The sequence below is a fragment of the Anomaloglossus baeobatrachus genome, chromosome 7 (assembly GCF_048569485.1).
Source record: "Anomaloglossus baeobatrachus isolate aAnoBae1 chromosome 7, aAnoBae1.hap1, whole genome shotgun sequence".
Classification (NCBI taxonomy): domain Eukaryota; kingdom Metazoa; phylum Chordata; class Amphibia; order Anura; family Aromobatidae; genus Anomaloglossus; species Anomaloglossus baeobatrachus.
The window spans coordinates 177800725-177821901 of NC_134359.1; the positions used below are offsets into that span (position 1 = coordinate 177800725).

At 47.3% G+C, this 21177-nt stretch overlaps 1 pseudogene; it reads left to right on the forward strand.

Annotated features, from left to right (window-relative positions):
* The first annotated feature begins 1830 nt into the window (after window positions 1-1830).
* Window positions 1831-7722, forward strand: LOC142246652 (uncharacterized; annotated as a pseudogene).
* Window positions 7723-21177: the final 13455 nt, after the last annotated feature.

The following is a 21177-nucleotide window of genomic DNA, read 5'->3' on the forward strand; positions in this document are numbered from 1 at the left end:
GTTGTGTCTCTCTCATGGCCTTCTGATAAGCTGAAGAGATATCACTCCTGGGATATTCCCGTTTCCTAAGGCGATCCATCAGATCTTTGGCTTGTATATGAAAATCTTCATCTAAGGTGCAATTTCTGTATATTCTTAAGAATTGCCCGATTGGCACCCCTTTTCTGGTATGGAAAGGATGAAAACTCTCAAATCCTAAAAGGCTATTAGTAACCGTAGGTTTCCAGTACAGGTCTCTATACTGCCGGTCATCATTGATCTTGATGTTGATGTCCAGGAATATGACATAGTATAAGTGAGGTAAATGTTGTGGCTATTATGATTTACAGATGCCAGTAATTCATGACATGATTCCTCTATGCCTGTGGACAAAAAGAAGACATCATCTATATTGCGTCACCATTGAATTAGATGCTGCTTGTAGAGCTGTGATAGAAAAACATACACTGCCTCCCACCATCCTAAAAACAGATTGCATAGGCTGGCATGCAACCCGCCCCCTGGCCACATTAGGTATCTGCCAATAAAAGTTCGTATCAAATACAAAATAGTTATGCTCCAACACAAAAGTGCACAGATCCAATAACAATGAGTCGTGCATCCTATCTGAATTAGTTTGGACATCCAGAAACTATGAGAGCTCTGATGCCATCCTGATGTCAGATGTTGGAGTACAATGACTCCACATCACAAGTCACCAAAAAAGTATGTGTTGGAACAGTTGTCCGGCAGAATCTGACAAAATCTGTAGAGGCTTGTATGTAAGATGGCAATTGAAGGACCATGGGTTGCAGAAAAAAGTCAAGGTAAGTGCCTACCTTCACGCAAAGGCTCCCAAAGCTGAAAACTATGGGGCAACCTAGTTGGTACAGTTTTGCTTTTGTGCACTTTGGGCAGCATGTAAAAAGTAGGTATTACAGGTTTCTCCACCCACATGTACTTTTTCTCTTTATTGTTGATAATACCCACACTACATGCATTATGCAAAAGAGTTTTTAATTTTTTAGAAAAAAACATAGTCGGATCGGAAGGAATTTTTAGGGAAAACTTGGTGTTGGTAAATTGTCTTTTGGCCTCCTCAAGGTATATTATGACAGGCCATAGTACCACATTGCCCCCCCCCCCCTTGTCAGTTTCTTTAATGATAAAGGTGGTATTATTTTTTAATTGATGAAGGGCATGCTTCTCAGTTGGACTGAGGTTTTGCCCAATGCCAGGTTCTGTTGGTAGACTCAAGATCTCTGACTGGACCACCTCAAAGAATGTTTTTATTGCTGGTGCTATTGATAAGGGGGAAATGGCCATAGATTTACATTTATGAGGGAACATTTTTCTACCTGCAGTACTTTCATTCGGCTGACTAATCAGGAATTGGACATCCATCACCATCCATATTCCTGCAAGAATATGTACGTGATAGGTTTACAAAAGATTTTGCATACTGGCAAAGGAGGATCGATGCATAAACCCTTATTACGGTCTGCAGCTAGGTGGATCTTCGATCTTAAAACCCTCACTCCTATTGGATTGAATGAGGAGTTACTTTATACTGGCTTTTTGGGGTAGAAGAAACATATCATGTAAGTGGGGGGTTTTTACACTTCTCATGTACAGTTATATTATTCTCTTCTCTCTGAATGTACGTTGTACTAATTCTGACTATAAATATGGTTTATTCTTAGTTTTACCATCAACTTGATCCTGTTCTTTTTGGATTCGGGAATTGGAAATCCAAGCAACCATTCATATGCAATCTACAGATACAGGAGTTTGAAATTTTGAATCATAAAATATAAAGGTCCAATTTGTTGTTGACAATTTGTTGTTGACATGTATGCAAAGATTGAGAGTGAATGTCTTTTATATATCCGACTAAATCAAAAGAAGCTCAGGGCAGAGGAATATATTCACCTTAGAGAAGCTGTTGCAAATGATGCTGATCTAAAAGAGTTGGGGTAAATGGTTATTCTTCCATCAACTGTCACTGGAAGCCCACGACACATGCATGAATACACACAGGATGCAATTACTTATGTGAGAAAGTATGGCCGTTCACATTTTTTCAATACATTTACTTGCAATTCTGCCTGGGAGGAAATTGGAGGGCACCTGTTGCCGGGCCAAAAAACAGTGAATCTCCATGACCTTATTGCTCGGGTTTTCAAACAGAAACTTTCAAAAGTGATCAATCTCATCACAAAATCACATATTTATGGTGAGACGCAGTGCTGGATGTATTCAGTTGAATGGCAAAAAAGAGGTCTTCCTCAAGCCCACATCTTGATCTGGCTGAAACAAAAAATACAGCCTACCGAAATTGACAATATCATCAGTGCCGAATTGCCAGACCCTCAGATTGACCCATTGCTGTTTGACACCATCACAAAACACATGATCCATGGTCCGTGTGGGAGTCTCAAAAAAAATTCTCCCTGTATGATTGATAGCAGGTGTTCAAAGCATTACCCACGATCCCTGGCCCAAGAAACCGAAACAGGACAAGATGGATATCCAGTCTACCGAAGCAGAAAGCCAGGGGATGGTGGTTTCACAGCAAAGCACAAAATGCGTGTTGGATCATCACTCCAAGAGATAGAAATTGACAGGTGGGTAGTGCCTTACAATTATGACGCCCTGGCCTATCAGGTCGTCACAGGGTATTGTGCAGTCTGCCCTCCTGTACGATATCCACCTCCTCCTTGGCACACCTTGGAAACTTTGGCGTCATGAACAGGATCCTAGCAGGACCCACTTACTTGGGTGACGTGCACCTTAGAACCGAAAACCGCGAGTCAAAATCCCTCTTCCAGCCAATTCCGCCATCTTTTTGTGCCAAAACGCCATCTTCCCCTCGAAAGCGTGCGAAGCCCTTCATCCTGAGTGCGAGACCAGAACCGGATGTTCACAGAGGGCCACAGCGCGCAAAGGAGTGCGAAGCAAAAACCGAGGGGGCGTGCCGGAATGTAACAACAGCAGAAGAGAAGCAGGGACACCAGGACTCTGCCATAACGTTCCTGGATGACGCAGACTAAAGATGGCGGAGCGAGACTGGTCACCGGAACATGCTGTTCCCGGGACCGCGACTTGGATAGAGTAAGAGACAGAGCAGCTGTGCAGGAGAATGCGGACGCAGTTCCTGTTTATCTTAAACCACTGGAGGGAAAAGATGAGGAGCCTGGCGATGGCGGTGCGAGCCCGTGAGATGGAAATCCCACGTGAAGAGAGGGTAAGCGGTTACCCAGTCCCTACTGATTGCCCAAATCCGGCCACAGAGGCTGAGGGATCCGGACTGCCCCCCGCTCGCAGCGAGCCCTTCACCGTCACCTACCCCGTCCTCGGCGGATGCCAAGCTTCCCCCATCAACCCGGCAGCGGAACCTTTGGTGTCTTTGAGTAAAGCTCCAGCTGCAGAAACGACGGTGCTGTCCCTCATCCCTGTCATGACAGCAGTCACCCAGACCCCGACCACATCACCGGGCCCGTCCTCAGAGGCAGAGCACCCGGACCCTGCAACCCCGGCTGCGGAGCAGTCAGTTCTTCTACCTGCCAAGGTGGAAGTGGAGCCTAAAGATCTCCCGGTTCCACTGTCGCGCAGCATCCTGACGGCTGTTGGGGCCGCAAGAGTCCACATGAAACCAGAGCCAGCTAGGGAGCTGAAGCTGGATGCTGACGCCCCCTACTGGGAACAACACCAGCACCAGTTACAAGCTGAGATGACCACACGAAACGGCGGGAGCTTGCCACCCGCAACAGAGCAGAAAAGGAGCAGGTGAGGAGCGCTGCTTCACGAGTAAGAGGGCCACGGTGCCGTGGTCTCGTGGATCGGTTTGACCCTGAGCAAGGGTGTGGTTTCATCCGAGAAGCAGGCCTTACAGCTGGGGTGTTTGTGTCCCGGCGGGGCGTAGCATCGCACCTCCCCTGGGGGCACCTCGAGCGCAACCTCCAACCCGAAGAAATGGTCACCTACACCCGGCATTGCGGAGAGCGAGGCTGGTATGCCCTGGAAGTGACCAAGCATGCAATCTCTGAGGAAGAATTTGTACCGTTGTCAGTGGTGCGTAGCCGCAAGGAGGCGTGACTACGGGACCCGGTAGCTTGAAAAAAAATGCTAAAAACGCCAATGGTTTAACGATGCCATAGAATTGTTAGGTATCGGTGCTTTCGTTTGTTGTTTTCCACAGTTTATTGTTTTTCATATAGAAATGTTAGTAAATAAGTGCTTAATTAACCAGTTTTTAATGAACAGAGTGAAACTTACCAGATTTGCTAGAAGATTGCTAAAATGTGTACACCCGGTACATGGAATCCGTTAAGTTTGAATATATAGTAAACATGGACCAAGGTCACAGGACTGGCGTGACCAACACAAACTTGTGTTTTGTATATAGTTGCACCTCCTGTGCCCACCAGAGTCATCTAACACAACGCCCGGGACCTTAACCTGGTCATGGACCCACCATAGGTATGCAGCGGGTCAGGTTGTTTGGGTGGTGGGTTAACAGGATCTGGGACATTGGGACTGGACTGTCATGGGTAGAGGCTGCAACGGAGCAGGTTGAGACTCCGCTACCACTGAAACCGGTAGCATCCCACCGTTGAGGAGATGAATTCTTTAAAAAAGTTAGTAACATTTAAGTGACAAGCCTCCCCTGCGTGGAATGAAAATGCAAATAAAAAAGTAAACCCTTTTTTACCTTTTTCTACAGTTGAGAAAAAAAAACCAAAAATAAACCTCTGGTGTCCTGTAGCTCGGGGACGAGCTATGTTTAATCAAGGGGGAATGTGACGCCCTGGCCTATCAGGTCGTCACAGGGTATTGTGCAATCTGCCCTCCTGAACGATATCCACCTCCTCCTTGGTTACTAACCTTTGGTGTTGCTGTCGTGGGCGGCGGGGCGCTGCGCTCACCACGCTTGGGTCCGGCGCTGCTGCTGCTCGGTGGCTCGAGCGTTGGGCCGGATCTGGGGACTCGAGCGGCGCTCCTCGCCCGTGAGTGAAAGGTGTGGTTTGTTGGTGTTTGGGATGTCGGTTTTTGACGCCACCCACGGTGTGTGGTGAGGTTGGGGCACCACCGCTGCTCTGTACGGGGATCCCGGGAGCGATGGCAGGGAACAGCTGAGATGTTTCTCTCCCCTCCGTAGGTATGGGGATTTTGGTAATCCCGGGGCCCGGAGTTGTTATCTATTTTGTGGTTTGCGGGGCCTGGCCAGGTGCAGGGTCGCGGGGCAGCGCATCAGTGCCAGACGGCACGGTGGTACTTACTCAGCCAGTAACACACACGGAGTCTCTGGTAAAACAAACGGCTGGATGGACGAGTCCCACAGACGGCTGCGACGGTCACTCCCGGTAGGTTGGCGGTAACTGTCTCTCCCTGCACCGGTATTATGTTCTCGGCCCCAATGGCTTCCCACCGGTAACCCGCTCCCCAGCGGTTGGTTGGCTAAGGGAGCCCCTGTTTGCCCGCAGGCTCTGGCCCTGGGAGCTCTAGCTCTGGCAGTAGCTTTCTCTCCCTCACGGTTTGGACGGTTGCCTTCAGTCGGGTCTTTACTGCTGGGAAACCCCGGAGGTTCCCGTCGCTGACGGATTTGACTGGTTTAACGGCGACTCCTAGCCTGGTCGGGGTCTGTAGGCCCTGCCGGATGGTGCTGGTTTCTCTTCGCTCCCCGATCCGGTACCGTCGGGCCACCGCCCGTCCCCGGTCCTTACGGCTGTGCGTCAATCGGCCTCTCCTGCAGACGGTCACCACCGTCTGCCTACCTTGCTGTCAGGTGCCCGGGCCACGTACCCGGACACAGCCAGTCAGTTCCTCCACTACCACTTCCCTGACTCTCACTCTCTACACTCCAAACTGATTTGCTCTCCTTTTCCCGCCTCCAGGACTGTAAACTCCTCTATGGGAGGAGCCAACTGCCTGGCTCCGCCCCACCTGGTATGGACATCAGCCCCTGGAGGGAGGCAACAAGGATTTGTGTCTGACTTTGATGTTCCTAACCGGGGTGTGGGGTGTGTTGTTGCAGTACCTGTGACGTCCTGGCTTGTCCAGGGCGCCACATTGCCAAGAACAAACTAATCAAAATCCTAGGAACACTCTGCACCACACCCACCAGACACACCAGTGGCTGACCTGAAGGGAATAGGGTCACCCACTTGGGGGGTTGGTTAAGGAGAGGTACGGAGTGTAAGGAGCAGTCGGTGTAGTGTTGGAGGTGAAAGTGAGAAGAGGTCAGGAGCTGGGCTCCTTGAGACTACTAGGTGGCAGACGTTGGTCTAGGCCTGGAAGGAGCTGGACCCCGGTCACAGGGGATCGTGATAAGGGGCCAGGACTATCGAGGAGGACAGCCGGTGGCCTTGTGCCATCACCGGGCAGGGGCCAGGGCATGAAGGGGTACGTGGACCCTTGGTCAGGAAGGAGCTTCAGGCATTCTGGCAATTTACCCGATGAGGACAGAGCCTTCAAGATCCGTTCTCCACCCACTCCAAAATCGGGGTGCTAGTGCAGCGAGGGGGATAAGACTTTCCCAATACATAGTCCAAAAAATCCCAAGCGTGAACCCTGAGAGAAAACTCATCCAGTTAGCCACACTGGTGAGCGGGACCCGATAGTTCTATGTTAAAAGGCCCAGTTAGAAGTAAGGTGCCACGGAAAAGGCGACAGGCTAACAAATAACACCAACGGGCTCGGGATTCAGGCGTGTTCCCTTCCTGCTGCAGCGATATCAAGAACTTTGGTTTACAAAGGTTGTCGGTGTCAGCGTTATTGGACTGAGTGAGTACTTAAGTGATCCCTGACCATCCCAACGGCACCTCCCTGTCACCTACACCGAGTCCTGGGGGCATCCCCCTACCCGTAGAGGGGTTAAACATATGGCTGCCCACACCATCACCACCGGGTACTCCCCATTGCAGCGGTGGTACTCCATCTTACCACGCACCACGGGTGACGTCACAAACTGTCCATACAATCCCCTGTAAATAACCCCCTTTATTCTGAGTGGCCGCGCGACCCCGACTCCCGAGACCCTTCAAGCCACCACGGATCCGGATCCAAGCAGCAGCGGCAGGCTGCTGACGCAGGGGCGACACACAACCCTTTGCTCTCAAAAATCTTCCAGGCCCACATAAATGTCGAATCTTGCAACTCTGTGAAATCAATCAAGTATATCTGCAAATATGTCCACAAAGGAAGTGATCAAGCAGTTTTTGAATTCCAGAAAAATGGACCTATTATTGTTGAAGTGGAGGCATTCCAGATGGGCAGGTACATAAGCAGCAATGAAGCTGTTTGGCGAATACTAGGATTCTCCATTCATGAGCGTTACCCACCAGTTGTGCATCTGAGTGTGAAAATGGACAGAGAATTTACTTTAACCAAGCAAACTTGCAGCAGCTCCTAACACCACCTAAGACCACCCGCTTGGCATTTTTTGAGCTGTGTCAACAAGACCCTTTTGCAAAAACAATTCTCTACTGTGATTTACCAAAGTACTACACTTGGAATGGCTCCAGAAAAACACTGGAACGGAGGAAATGGGAGTTTGATATTGAAGGCTATACAGGGGTGAAAGCAACTGATACTCTTGGTAGTGTCTACACTGTTCATCTGTCAAATGCAGAGTGCTTCTACCTGTGCATGTTACTTCATGTTGTCAAAGACCCTACATCATTTTCTGACCTGAAGACCGTTGAAGGACATGTGTGTGAAACATTCAGGGAAGCTTGCTAAGGCCTCTCTCACATGTCCGTGAAAAACCACGCACGTTTTTCACAGACGTGTCCGAGGTGCGTTTTGCCCTCCGTGAGCCGTGTTTATGGCACACGTGTGTTATCCGTGATAACACACGGAGAACGGAACTTTCTACTCACCTGTCCCTGGTGTCGCTGTCCGTGGTGCTGAACTTCGGTCTACGGTCCTGCCGACTCCCAGCTGCTGCGGCTTCCAGCCGCAGTGAAGTGAAAATTCAATTAGCATAATTAGCGGCGGTCGGCAGCAAGTGACAGCCGCGGCAGAGACAGGAGGGCTGGAGAAGGTGGGTAAAGTTTTTTTTTTTTTCTCACAGACATATGTCTTTTCTCCGGTGCGTGTCACACGGAACACATCCGTGTTGTTCGTTTGCATTACGTGTGACACGTTTGCGTTCCGTGTGACACCCCTGATGCCGAAGAAAAAACGGACATGTTGCCGTGAGAAACACACGGACACACGTAAGTACGGAACGGACACATATTCCGTGCAAAAATACTTACGTGTGTCCAAAACCATAGGAATCCATAGGTCTACGTGTGTACCTGTCTCCGGTACATGAGAAAACTGCCAAACACGTACCGGAGGCACGTACGTGTGAAAGAGGCCTAAAGAAAAGGACTTCTGGAAAATGATGAACACTGGAACATGACCCTCAGTGAAGCAGCAGCCACACAAACCCCAAAGCGACTAAGACACCTCTTTGCTATTATTCTAACAACCTGTAGCATTTCAAATCCTCTTGAGATTTGGACAAAGTACAAAATTGATCTCAGTGAGGACATCCTCATGCAGATTATAAGGAAAAATCCTCAGCAACTCATCAACTTCACTGAGGAAATGTTCAATGAAACTTTAATGCTCCTTGAAGATCACTGCATAGCAATGTCAGGAAAAGCCTTAGGCCCTGTGCGCACTGGAAAACGGAATTTGCTTAAGAACATTCCGCAGGGTCTGAAAGATTACCGCACCCGCGGTAAAAAACCGCGGCAAACCACACCCGAAAACCGCATGTGGTTTGCCGCGGTTTGCTGCGGTTTTACCGCGGTATTGCCACGGTATTACCGCGGTTTTGCCGTGGGTTGGTACATGTGTTTTAATGCATTCAATGCAATAAAGCACATTGAAGAAAAAAAAAAGTCATTTCCTTCTGAGATAGATAGTAGATAGATAGATAAATAGATAAATAGACAGATAGAAGAATAGATAGAGGGATAGATAGAGGGATAGATAGATAGACAGATAGACAGATCGAAGAATAGATAGATAGAGTGATAGATAGATAAAGGACAGATCAATCAACAATCGACACGCTGCATTTCTCCCGAGCGGTAGTGTGTTCACATTACCGGCCGTGAGAAATGACCTGTGGTTACCTCTGCAGACTCGTTGCAAGGCTGCATTCAGTACAGTGTCAGTCGCGGCTGGATGCAAGCGACGTGAGACCTCGGTGGATTACGCCGGAGCTGTGTGTTTGGAGGGGGTTAATAAAGTGGTGACAGAGGGGCTTTTTTGTGTTTTATTTAAAATAAAGGATTTTTCGGTGTTTGTGTTTATTAACTTTACTTATAGGTTAATCATGAAACCTGTCTCATAGATGCTGCCATGATTAAAGCCTGGACTTAGTGGCGGTGATGCGCTGCTGTTAACTCATTAATACCCTGATTGCCACCGCATCACGGCAACAGGAAGAGTCGGGGACACTCCGGGACTGCTACATAATGGATGCGACAGTCCCGGGGCAGCTGCGGGCTGATATTCTCTGCTGCAGGAGGGGGGAGGGGGCATTAACCCTGGCCCTCGCCCTCTCCAGCCTGTGAATACCGGTCCACCGCTGTGTGTTTACCTCGGCTGGACGGTAAAAATACGACGGAGCCCATTTATTTTTTATATGTCCGTTTGATTTGTATGTGTATTCTATATGTCTGTGTCGGTGTGTGAGTGCGATATGTGTGTGTTCTATGCCTGTGTCTGTGATGTGTGCGTGTGTTTACTCTGCTCCGCTTCCTCTTCCTGTCATAATGACATCCCTTCCCTGCAAACGGCAGGCAGTGATGAACATTATGTCCTGAAACTGCGAAATACCGCAGGGAACAACGCAGGAAAACGCAATGAACCGCACAGAATTTGCTACCTGCGTTATTCCCTGCGGGATTTCCCGATTACATTGCAGTCAATGGAGTGAAATGCCGCAGCGACGTGCGGAAAAGAAGTGACATGCAATTGTTTTTGCTGTGGGAATCCCGCAGCAAAACATGCAGCTATCAATATCCACATAGTGCGCACAGCATTTTTTTCCCATAGGATTTGCTGGTGAATCACTGCAGAGATGTTATGAACATAACATGCAGCAAAACATGCAGCAAAACCGCAGGAAATCCGTGGCAAAAACCGGTAAGTGCGCACAGGGCCTTAAGGGTGCTTTACACGCTGCGACATCCCTAGCGATAGCTAGCGATGTCGTGCGCGATAGCACCCACCCCCGTCGCTCGTGTGACATTTGGTGATCGCTGCCATAGCGAACATTATTGCTACGGCAGCGTCACCCACACATACCTTTACAGCGACGTCACTGTGACAATCCCTCCTTCATGGGGGAGGTGAGTTCAGCGTCATAGCGGCATCACTGCGGCATCACTAAGCGGCCGCCCAATAGCAGAGGAGGGGAGGAGATGAGCGGCTGGAACATGCCGCCCACCTCCTTCCTTCCTCATTGCCGGTGGATGGCAGGTAAGGAGATGTTCATCGTTCCTGCGGTGTCACATGTAGCGATGTGTGGTGCCGCAGGAACAACGAACAACCTCGCTACTGACCAGACAACGATTTTTGGTAAATGAACAACGTGTTACAGACCAACAATTTTTAACTCTTTTGCGATCGTTTAAGGTCGCTCCTAGGTGTCACATGCTGCGATGTCGCTAATGACGCTGGATGTGCGGGACCCCGACGATATATCGTTAGCGATGTCGCAGAGTGTAAAGCACCTTTTAAGGCGGACTTTGCACACTACGACATCGCAGGTGCGATGTCGGTGGGGTCAAATTGAAAATTACGTACTTCCGGCATCGCATGCGACATCGTTCCGGCATCGCATGCGACATCGTAGTGTGTAAAGGCTCGATGATACGATTAACGAGCGCAAAAGCGTCGTAATCGTATCATCGGTGCAGCGTCGGCGTAATCCATGATTACGCTGACGCGACGGTCCGATGTTGTTCCTCGCTCCTGCGGCAGCACACATCGCTGTGTGTGAAGCCGCAGGAGCGAGGAACATCTCCTACCGGCGTCACTGTGGCTTCCGTAGGATATGCGGAAGGAAGGAGGTGGGCGGGATGTTTACATCCCGCTCATCTCCGCCCCTCCGCTCCTATTGGCCGCCTGCCGTGTGACGTCGCAGTGACGCCGCACGACCCGCCCCCTTAATAAGGAGGCGGGTCATCGGCCAGAGCGACGGTCGCAGGACAGGTGAGTCCATGTGAAGCTGCCGTAGCGATAATGTTCGCTACGGCAGCTATCACAAGGATATCGCAGCTGTGACGGGGGCGGGGACTATCGCGCTCGGCATCGCAGCATCGGCTTGCATGTCGCAGCGTGCAAAGTGCCCCTTACAGTTGCTTGCTTTGCCTGCTCCAATACGAAATCCTGAAGACATCCAAATGTGTAGGGAGATTTTCATAGAAACAAACTACAATATGGATGAACTGACAGCATTTGTGTCTCAGAACGAGCCAATATTGGTACCAGATCAAAGGGACTCCTATAACTACATTTTAAGTTTCAGTGAAACCAACAAAGGTGGGATTGTCTTCCTTGATGCTCCAGGTGGAACAGGAAAGACATTTCTAATCAACTTGCTCCAACAAAATAAGATTGCACTTGCAGTGGCATCTTCTGGAATTGCAGCTACGCTTTTAAAGGTGGCAGGACAGCACATTCTACATTCAAACTACCACTTAACCTGTCTCATAGTGACAGCCCCATGTGTAATATTGCCAAGGGATCAGGACTGGCCAAATTGCTTCAAAAATGCAGTGCCATCATTTGGGATGAATGCACTATGTCACACAAAAGGGCTCTGGAAGCAGTGGACAGACTGCTGCAAGACCTGCGTAGCAACAAATATATCATGGGAGAAGTAGTTGTTGTTTTGGCAGCTGACTTCTGCCAAACATTACCTGTTATTCCAAGATCAACCCCTGCAGGCGAACTCAGTGCCTTTCTCAAAGCATCGTACCTTTGCAGAAAAGCAGAGAAAATATCGCTGCACACAAACATGAGGGTCTACATGACAGGCGATGTTTCTGCTGGACTGTTTTCAAGCCAGCTGTTGACTATTCGAGATGGCAAAGCACCAGTAAACTCAACCACTGGACAGATCACCTTCCCAAGCAACTTTTGTTGCATTGTGACTTCCATTAGGTAGTTGAAAGCAAAGGTTTTTCCAAACATTCAACTCCACTTCAAAAATTCTGGCTGGCTGTGTGAAAGAGCTATTCTAGCTCCCAAAAATAACAGCATCAACAAGATCAATCTTCAAATTCTAAATCTCCTTCCAGGTGTGTGTGCACAGCCTACAAGTCAGTGGATACAGTAATAGACCCTGCTCAAGCATTATTCTATCCTACAGAGTTCCTCAACTCCTTGGAACCACAAGGACTTCCTCCACATAACCTCTTTCTAAAACCTGGAGCAATTATTCTGCTATTGAGAAATTTGAATCCACCAAAGCTGTGTAATGGAACAAGACTCTTGATTAAGAACCTGTTTCCACGTGTAATTGAGGCAACCATTTTGACAGGATGTGCCAAAGGAGAGGATGTTTTCATTCCAACAATTCCTCTTATATCATTTGATTTTCCTATTGATTTTAAACGCCTCTAGTTTCCTGTTCGACTGGCATTTGCTATGTCCATCTACAAGGCTAAGGGACAGTCTTTGAAAGTAGTTGGAATCGATTTACAATCTCCATGCTTTTCTCATGGTCAACTTTATGTGGCCTATTCAAGAGTTAGAACTGCCAAAAATCTGTTCGTCTTTGCACCTGAAGGAAGAACTAATAGTGGCTTTACACGCTACGATATCGCTAAAGCGATCTCGGGGTCACGGAATTTGTGACGCACATCTGGCCGCTTCAGCGATGTCATTGTGTGTGACACATATGAGCGATTTTGAATAGTCGCAAAAATGTTCAAAATCGCGCATCAGTGACATCACCCCCTATTCCCAATTATCGTTTCTGCTGCAGTAATGATGTTGTTTGTTGTTCCTGCGGCAGCACACATCGCTATGTGTGACGCCGCTGGAACGACAAACATCTCCTTACCTGCGTCCACCAGAAAAGGAGGAAGGAAAGAGGTGGGCGGCATGTTCCGGCCGCTCATCTCCTCCCCTCCTTTTCTATTGGGCGGCATTTCAGTGACGCTGCTGTGATGTCGCTGTGACGCTGAACGAACCGCCCCCTTAGAAAAGAGGTAGTTTGCCGGTCACAGCGACGTCGCAGAGCAGGTATGTGCGTGTGACGCTGCCGTAGCGATAATGTTCGCTACGGCAGCGATCTCCACATATCGTGCCACCGATGGGCTAGCGTCGATGCTAGCGATATCGCAGGGTGTAAAGCGGCCTTAAGAATGTCGTTTATCAAAAGGCTCTCGAATGAGGAGTAGAAGATTACTTCACATTACTTGGCCAATTTAGTTAAATCTGTGTGGAATATCTGTGGTGTTGAAATATATGTTGTGAAATGCTTCTATTAGCTTAAGGCCATGTCACACACACAGATAAATCTGTGGCAGATCTGTGGCAGATCTGTGGCAGATCTGTGGCAGATCTGTGGCAGATCTGTGGCAGATCTGTGGCAGATCTGTGGCAGATCTGTGGCAGATCTGTGGCAGATCTGTGGCAGATCTGTGGTTGCAGTGAAATTGTGGACAATCAGTGCCAGGTTTGTGGCTGTGTACAAATGGAACAATATGTCCTTGATTTCACTGCAACCACAGATCTGCCAAAGATTTATCTCTGTGTGTGACGAGGCCTTTAGTTTTTTCCTTTTAATAATTACATTTCTATCTATTTGTTTTGTGTTTTTTGTGTGCAGAATACATTTTTGTTAATACATTCTATTTTGTTAACAGCCGTTATTAACCCGGGCGAAGGCGGGTAGTACAGCTAGTATGTATATATATAATTTTTTTTTTTTCATCGATCAACATTCCCAAAACCTTTTTGATCATCTTCTTGTAATGATGCAATGTTCTCATGAGCATAATTTTCTTATTAGCGGGTGTATGCCTACAATACATTGGGGATTACAAATATATTCATAAATAATGTGGGTAATTCATTCCTTGTAGTCTGATTTACATGGAACTATGCACATGCTAGCATGTTTTCTTACACTTTGGCAGTCCGGTGATAAATCACATTGAGTGTTCTTTATCATGCTGCTTTTTCAGCGTTATAATGATTTCGCACTTAGGTTGCGGGCATGTTCACGCATGCACGGTTAGTTCTATTATGTACTCTTATAGCGGTACGTCGATTCCACAATGAGATTTCGTCTACAACATATATTCACGCATGTGCAGTCCTTATTTTACTCGCACATGCGTTGTGAACATGATACCCACGCACGCACATTGGATACAGGGCAGTGTGCACTTCTAGGGTGAACGCCGGCACCTGCATATATTTGATACCAATATGGACGCTGACTGCAGCACATCATTGTAAGCACTTCTTGTGACGTCATGGACACCCAATGCCTAGCATGGGTTAAAGTTTCTTAAAATTCAGCCAGACGTATTGTTCTTCTGTGTTAACTCATGTTTGCTAAACTATTGTTTGGGAACAGACCGTCTGAGCAATCATTGTAATGTAGTTGTGTATTGCTAATCTAATGTAAATTACCTTAGTAGCCATTGTCTACTCTGTGACTTGCAGACTACATGTAGATATCCTCAGTCTTTCTATCCACACCATTTAAATGAACATTATCCATGCAGCTTGAAATTCATCCAATAAGAGAAGCAACCTTGTACAACCAATCTGATAAGGGCACAGTATATCCAAAGGAAAGGCTATGGCTATAAAAAGGGGACTTCCTTAAGTCACCGCTGGATGGATGTGCATGAACCAGTCTAAGCTCTTAGGAGCTAGGAGGCTAGGGGATCAGGATACCTTGTGGCTTCAATCTAGGGACTCCGGTTCCGATTGGAGACCATATCCACAGTCTAGGGATTTCGATTCCGGCTGCCAGGATTATATCATCAAACCAGAGACTACTTAAGAAGGAAACCCAGGTTGGGACAATCCAGTCACCTGGTACAGACTTTGCAGACCTCAGCCAGCTTCCTAAATCTGGCGTTATTCCTTTCTTGGTGGGTGCCCGCCAAAAGCGGGGTGCTGCTGGATTGGAGTAAATAGCCCTGGAACCTCTGAGGCATGGACATTCTAAATCCCTGGTGAGCAAGCGGAAAGGTGAGACTCTGGTGCCTGTTACATTTGTGTGTTTTGCTGGTTATGTGTTATGTGCCGTTAATATTTTGGGGATCCAATAAAGTCTTAATATTGTGATTCCCTCACCCTGTGTTGTCTAAGTAGTGTTCCGCCCACGGTTAAGGAGGTCGTACATTCAGTTGGGATGAGCCCTGAGCCACACTGTCCTTATAAAGGCGGCCAGTTCAGTGGACGAGAGCACCCACTGAGCCCCGTGTCTCCACACTTCTCACAGGTGGAATCAATCCAATTTGACTTAATTGCTCGTTACCTCTGTATGTATATATATATATATATATATATATAATATATACGTGCTTATTGAATCCATAGGTCACTTCGCCTGACAAAGCTGCCAGACAGCATAATGTGTGGGGTTCCCCACAACCTGCTCTCCACTCTGACAACCCTCCTTTTTGCAGCTCACCACCTGGCACAGAGCAACCACTCCAGCCTCCATTATAGATGCTTGGAGTAAATACATGGTAACACTCCTGAGACCTTCTTTTTTTTAGGTCTATAATTGTATACATCCATGCAATTATATGTTGTCCTTGGAATATTAGTGCTGCTATTTTGTCAAATAATGTATATATTTTTTTTTAATAAAGATTTGTACATTCTTATTTATATCTACTGGTGTGCGCATCTAAATTGTGTGAAGCGTTTCTCCTTTTCTTGATCTATTGTAATAAGGCACAGAAAAAACTAAAAAAAAATGATGTTTCGGCTCTGGAGAGAGTCTTTCTCAAGATAAAGTACAATTGGACATTATATACAAAGACAAATTATACAGACAGGTGAAAAAATTCACATATAATGTCAAGTGTATAAAACATTGGGAAATAATATGTATTAGCTATTTTTGAATGCTATACTTATACACTTCTGGAAATACATCACATCACATTGTGCATAGTGTTTAGATATGGTCAATGAAGATTGTGGAGACACGGGGCTCAGTGGGGGCTCTTGTCCACTGAACAGGCTGCCTTTATAAAGACAGCGTGGCCCAGAGCTCATCCCAACTGAACGCCGACCTCCTTAACCGTGGGCGGAACACTACTCAGACAACACAGGATGAGGGAATCACAATATTAAGACTTTATTGGATCCCCAAACAATTAACGGCACATAACACATAACCAGCAAAACACAAATGTAACAGAGTCTCACCCTTCCTCTGGCTCACCGGGGATTAGAATGTCCGTGCCTCAGAGCTTCCAGGGCCACTTACTCCAATCCAGCAGCACTCCGCTTTCGGCGGCACCCACCGAGAAAGGAATAGCGCCAATTTAGGAAGCTGTGTGAGGTCTGCAAAGTCTGTAGCCAGGTGTCCAAATTGTCCCAACCTGGGTTTCTTCCTTAAGTAGTCTCTGGTATGATGATATAATCCTGGCAGCCGGATCCTTGCATTCAATGCTGAAGTCCATATAGTGTTATAATCCAGGTTATGGCTTGCCAATCGGATCCGCAGGTCCTAAAATGGTAAGCATGTAGCAAGAGTCTCTCTGGGCAATGGACAGTCCTCCTTCTTATACCCCTGAGCTCTCCATTCAGAACATTTGGGGTCTTTACGATTGGTGGATAAGATTGAGCTCTTATTGGCTAGATTTCAAGCCATATACAGAATATTCCAGTAATAATGGTCAATGGCAGAGACGAGGAAGAGACAGCTAAGTTACATTGCATCCAGCAAACACATCTTAATACAATGAGTGCCTGGCCTTCAGTGGCCAAACAATTACATGAGTCAACAAAAACTTCAATACTAAACTCCCAAGAGTCTTGTAGAACAATGAGGGCTTATCCCCATCTATAAACAAACTATCTTTATGTCTGGCTGAATTTTAAGAACGTTAACCCATGCTAGGCACTGACAGGGTCCATGTCGTCACAAAGATAGAAATATCTTTAATCCCAAGGGCACAAAAAGTAGATTAATATGGTGGTAGACATACCTAAGGAGGAAGAAAATTAGGGTGGCACAGTGGCTCAGTGGTTAGCACTGCAGCCTTGCAGTGCTGGGGTCCTGGGTTCAAGGACACCATCTGCAAAGTTTGTATGTTCTCCCCGTGTTTGCATGGGTTTCCGCCTGCCTTCCAAAGACATACAGATAGGGACTCTAGATTGTGAGCCCCAATGGGGACAGTGTTGCCAATGTATGTAAAGTGCTGTGGAGTTAATAGCGCTATATAAATGAATAAAATTATTATTATTAATAATAATTGTAATATATATGTTTGAAGGACACTAGAATGATGCAGGATATGCCTGAATAGAGAGAAATAAATTGGAGAAATAGAGAGAAATAGCCAGAAATTGGTCTGGAGACTATAAAGAGGCTTTTACATTGTAATTTCATACCGGTCCTTCTACTGGAATTATGGTGTGAGGTGGCATAATGTATTGGAGCTGGGCTTCTCTAGTCTCCATTTCAGGTACAAGAACAACTCGACGTTACATTGAATACCTATGTAAGCAAATGTGTAATCAGCTAATACTGGATTAAAATCCAATTGTTTATTAGAGGTTCATTAAAAACAAGAATAAAAGAGGACAACTGAAGTAAAAAACCCTAAACAGGAGGATTACCCACATAATGATAAGGGATTCATATTGTGATTATAAATTATATGAACAATGGTATAAATGACAAAAATGGATGGCCTCAGAGGACCATGGCAAAAAACAAAATAGATGTAATAGTCAGAATGCATATATATGACAATAAATATGTCCCAATAATATCTGCAAAATTGCAGTCTGACAAAATAAAAGTCCACACAATGCCCTCAAGAGACGGTACAAGGGGAATTTCTAGGTCTTGTGGTGAATGGGGAATACGCCGCGCTGCCGTGCAGAAATAAACATCCAGATGGAGATTAGAGTGATTTTATTTTAACGCGTTTCATCAAAACCTCTCGCCTTCATCAGGAAAAAATCACAAATATACAGCAAGAGGCACGGGAAAGATATATATGTACATAAGGGATGCAATCTCTTAATTGGCAAAAGAGCGGGTAACCAACTAACAAAGTCAGGTGATCATTTCATATAAAATGCTTTTCTTTGACCCTTACTTGCTTTTTCATTTTGACATATACAGTATTGCAGATTAATTGTTGTACAATATGGTTATAATAAAAAAGGGATTGAAATAAAATTGAAAATATTAATAATACTAAATAAACGCCTGGAGGAAAATTTGTGTTCGAGACGTTTTAGCATCCAACATGTCTCCCCCTTTCCCAGAGATGAAGTTCACAAATGAATGGAATGCGGTTCTGGCTTCCTGCATGGAAGGTGTGCTACACTGTTTATACAAAAAAGGTCATCCACAGCCTGTGCAGCCGCAGATAACATTTCCATTATTTCCAAAAAATCTTGCTAAATATTCTGAACATCCTGAAAATAAAAAGTAGAATAATATTATTTCCACTAACCTGATTCAACTCGAACAAAAAACTATTCTGAAGAAATCCAAAAAATTACATAGGGATAGGGAAGATAATCAGCCAGACATCAGACACCCATCTAGTATTAACAATTCGTCTGCCTTTCCCTATCCCCCTCATGCTAAGTCTACTTTGATAAAAAAAAATCCAATAAGAGTTTTATCAATAATAAATAAAAAAAAAACAACAATTCTAAAACACCAGTCCTGCAAGCACCAACAGTACTTCATCCACCCAGGGTCGGACTGGCCCACCGGGGTACCCCGGTAGGCCCCGGGCGCTCAGTGGGACCCTGTGCCTTATATAGTGCGGGGCTGCTGTACAGAGCCACCTGTTTCTCAGTGCCGACGTTATGTGCTGGCAGACTGGGCAGGATCTCCACGCTCTGAGGGGCCCCCAGGCTTTCAATCACAAACTGCAGCAATAGCACAAGTTCTATACTATCACTGCAGTTTCTGCGGTTGCAGAAGGACCTGTGGTGACATCACAGTCATGTGACTCACCAAAGGTCCTAATGCTGCACTGCGGAAGTTCAAGGCCTGTACATATCCGGTGTACAGGTCCTGGAGATCGCGCTGCTATTCAAATGTATGCGCATCTTTCAGACACGTGTACATTTGAACAGTGCGGCCGCCTACAGTACTGAGGCGGAGGAGCTCCTCAGCCCGCACCGACATGCAGCGGCTGCCATCACCCTGCCGCCGGGGCAGCAGAGAAGAAGAGGACGTCCAGGGCTGCAGAGAAGAGGTAAGCGCTCAGGAGGAGCTGAAGATGACATTTAGAACACTCGAGCAGAAGCTGAGTTTTTCAGCTCTTTTTTTATGCTGAAAACTCCCCACTCGGCTTATAATCGAGTGAAACTCCCAGAAGGAAAAAAAAATATTCTCACCTGTCCTCTATTCCCACGGTGTCTCTGTGGTGCCCCTGAATGTGTCAGGGTGCTACAGAGTACTGCATCCTTACCCAGGGTGCAGGGCCTACCCCCCATGGTTCCAAGTTCCCAGAAACCGGTGTCACTACCATCAGCACCACAAATCCCAACCACACCTCACATCATGACCTGTCAAACACACCAGTGGGTTGGTCAAGCTGGAACAGGCCACCCATCTAGAGGTCAGGCAGACTGGTGGGAGGGAAGAAGGAAGAGAGCAGTGAGAGCCCTCAAGGAGTGAGGAGCTGGAGTAGTAGCTCCCGGGGAGCTAGACCAAGGTTGGGTCGCACACGGTGGTCCGGGACCAGAGGAGTCGGGGACCGGTGGCAGGGACATTGGAAAAGGGTGCGACATAGTCTAGGAGGACTGTTGGCATCAGAAAACCCAAAAGAACTGACCGGTACCGAACACAACAGGGTACAGGACCCTAGGTCAGGAACCAATTCAACGTCCTGATAATTATATGGCAGGGAGAGTATCTTCACGAACTTCCCTAAAAGCTCAGAGATTGAAGGCATCAGCACAACGCGGAGGACAGGGTTTTCCAGTAAAGCAACCCACTGAAATCCCAAGTGCTGTCAAGAGCACAGCTACACTATACATAGTGAGCGGGGCCCTAACAGCTTTAAACCAAGGGGCAACAACAGACAACTAAATTGTGCACAGAGGTGGGCTCTGGATTACCAAGTGACACCGGTGGGAGCGGATACCTGGACGGGCTCCCCGCAGTGACAGTGATGCAGAGAGACTTTGGTTTACCTTCAGTGTGTCTACTTTATAATCCTCATCCAGCACCACGACTACCCACAGTGAGTCCCCTGGTTCCCTGCACCCTGCGCTCCCAAATATCCACCAACACCCCAGAGGCCGGGGCCTTCTCTATCTGCGGAGGGAGTGACACCTTGTTGCCCCACACCATCTGCCCCGGTACTCCTTCCAGCAGTGGCGGTACTCCCATTACCGCAACCCGCAGGTGGCGTCATGAACTTCTCCCCTGTAAATAATCCCCTTTCAAGGATCGGAGTGTTTACCGAGCCCGGGTCCGGAACCCTCGAAACACAACCACCCCAGACCCGAGCACCTTGGTCTGCGCCGAGGCGGCACGTCTCTATTTGCTTCTTGCAGACTGCAAGGCATATAAAGCCCTCGGTGATCCAGTCCAGTGCACGGAGCCGCTGCTGCAGACTGCCTTCATGGCTTTACTGCAGTTGAATGCTTTACGGCGCCACAAAGGATTTAACTGCAGTAAAGCACTGACAGCAGCAGCAGCTCCATGCACAATCATCAAGGGGTCGATGTGCCCGCAGCCTGCAAGAAGCATCCCTCAATGATTGTGGGTGTACGCGGTCGCCACTGCACAAGGATGAGGCGGCCCATTGCTACACTACACAAGGATGGGGGGGGCAATTGCTACACGGCACAAAAATGAGGGGGCCTGTTGCTACACTGCACAAGGATGGGGTAGCCTGTTTCTACACTTCACAAGGATGAGGGGTCCGTTGCTTCACTGCACAAGGTTGGGGGGCCCGTTGCTACACTGCACAAGGATGAGGG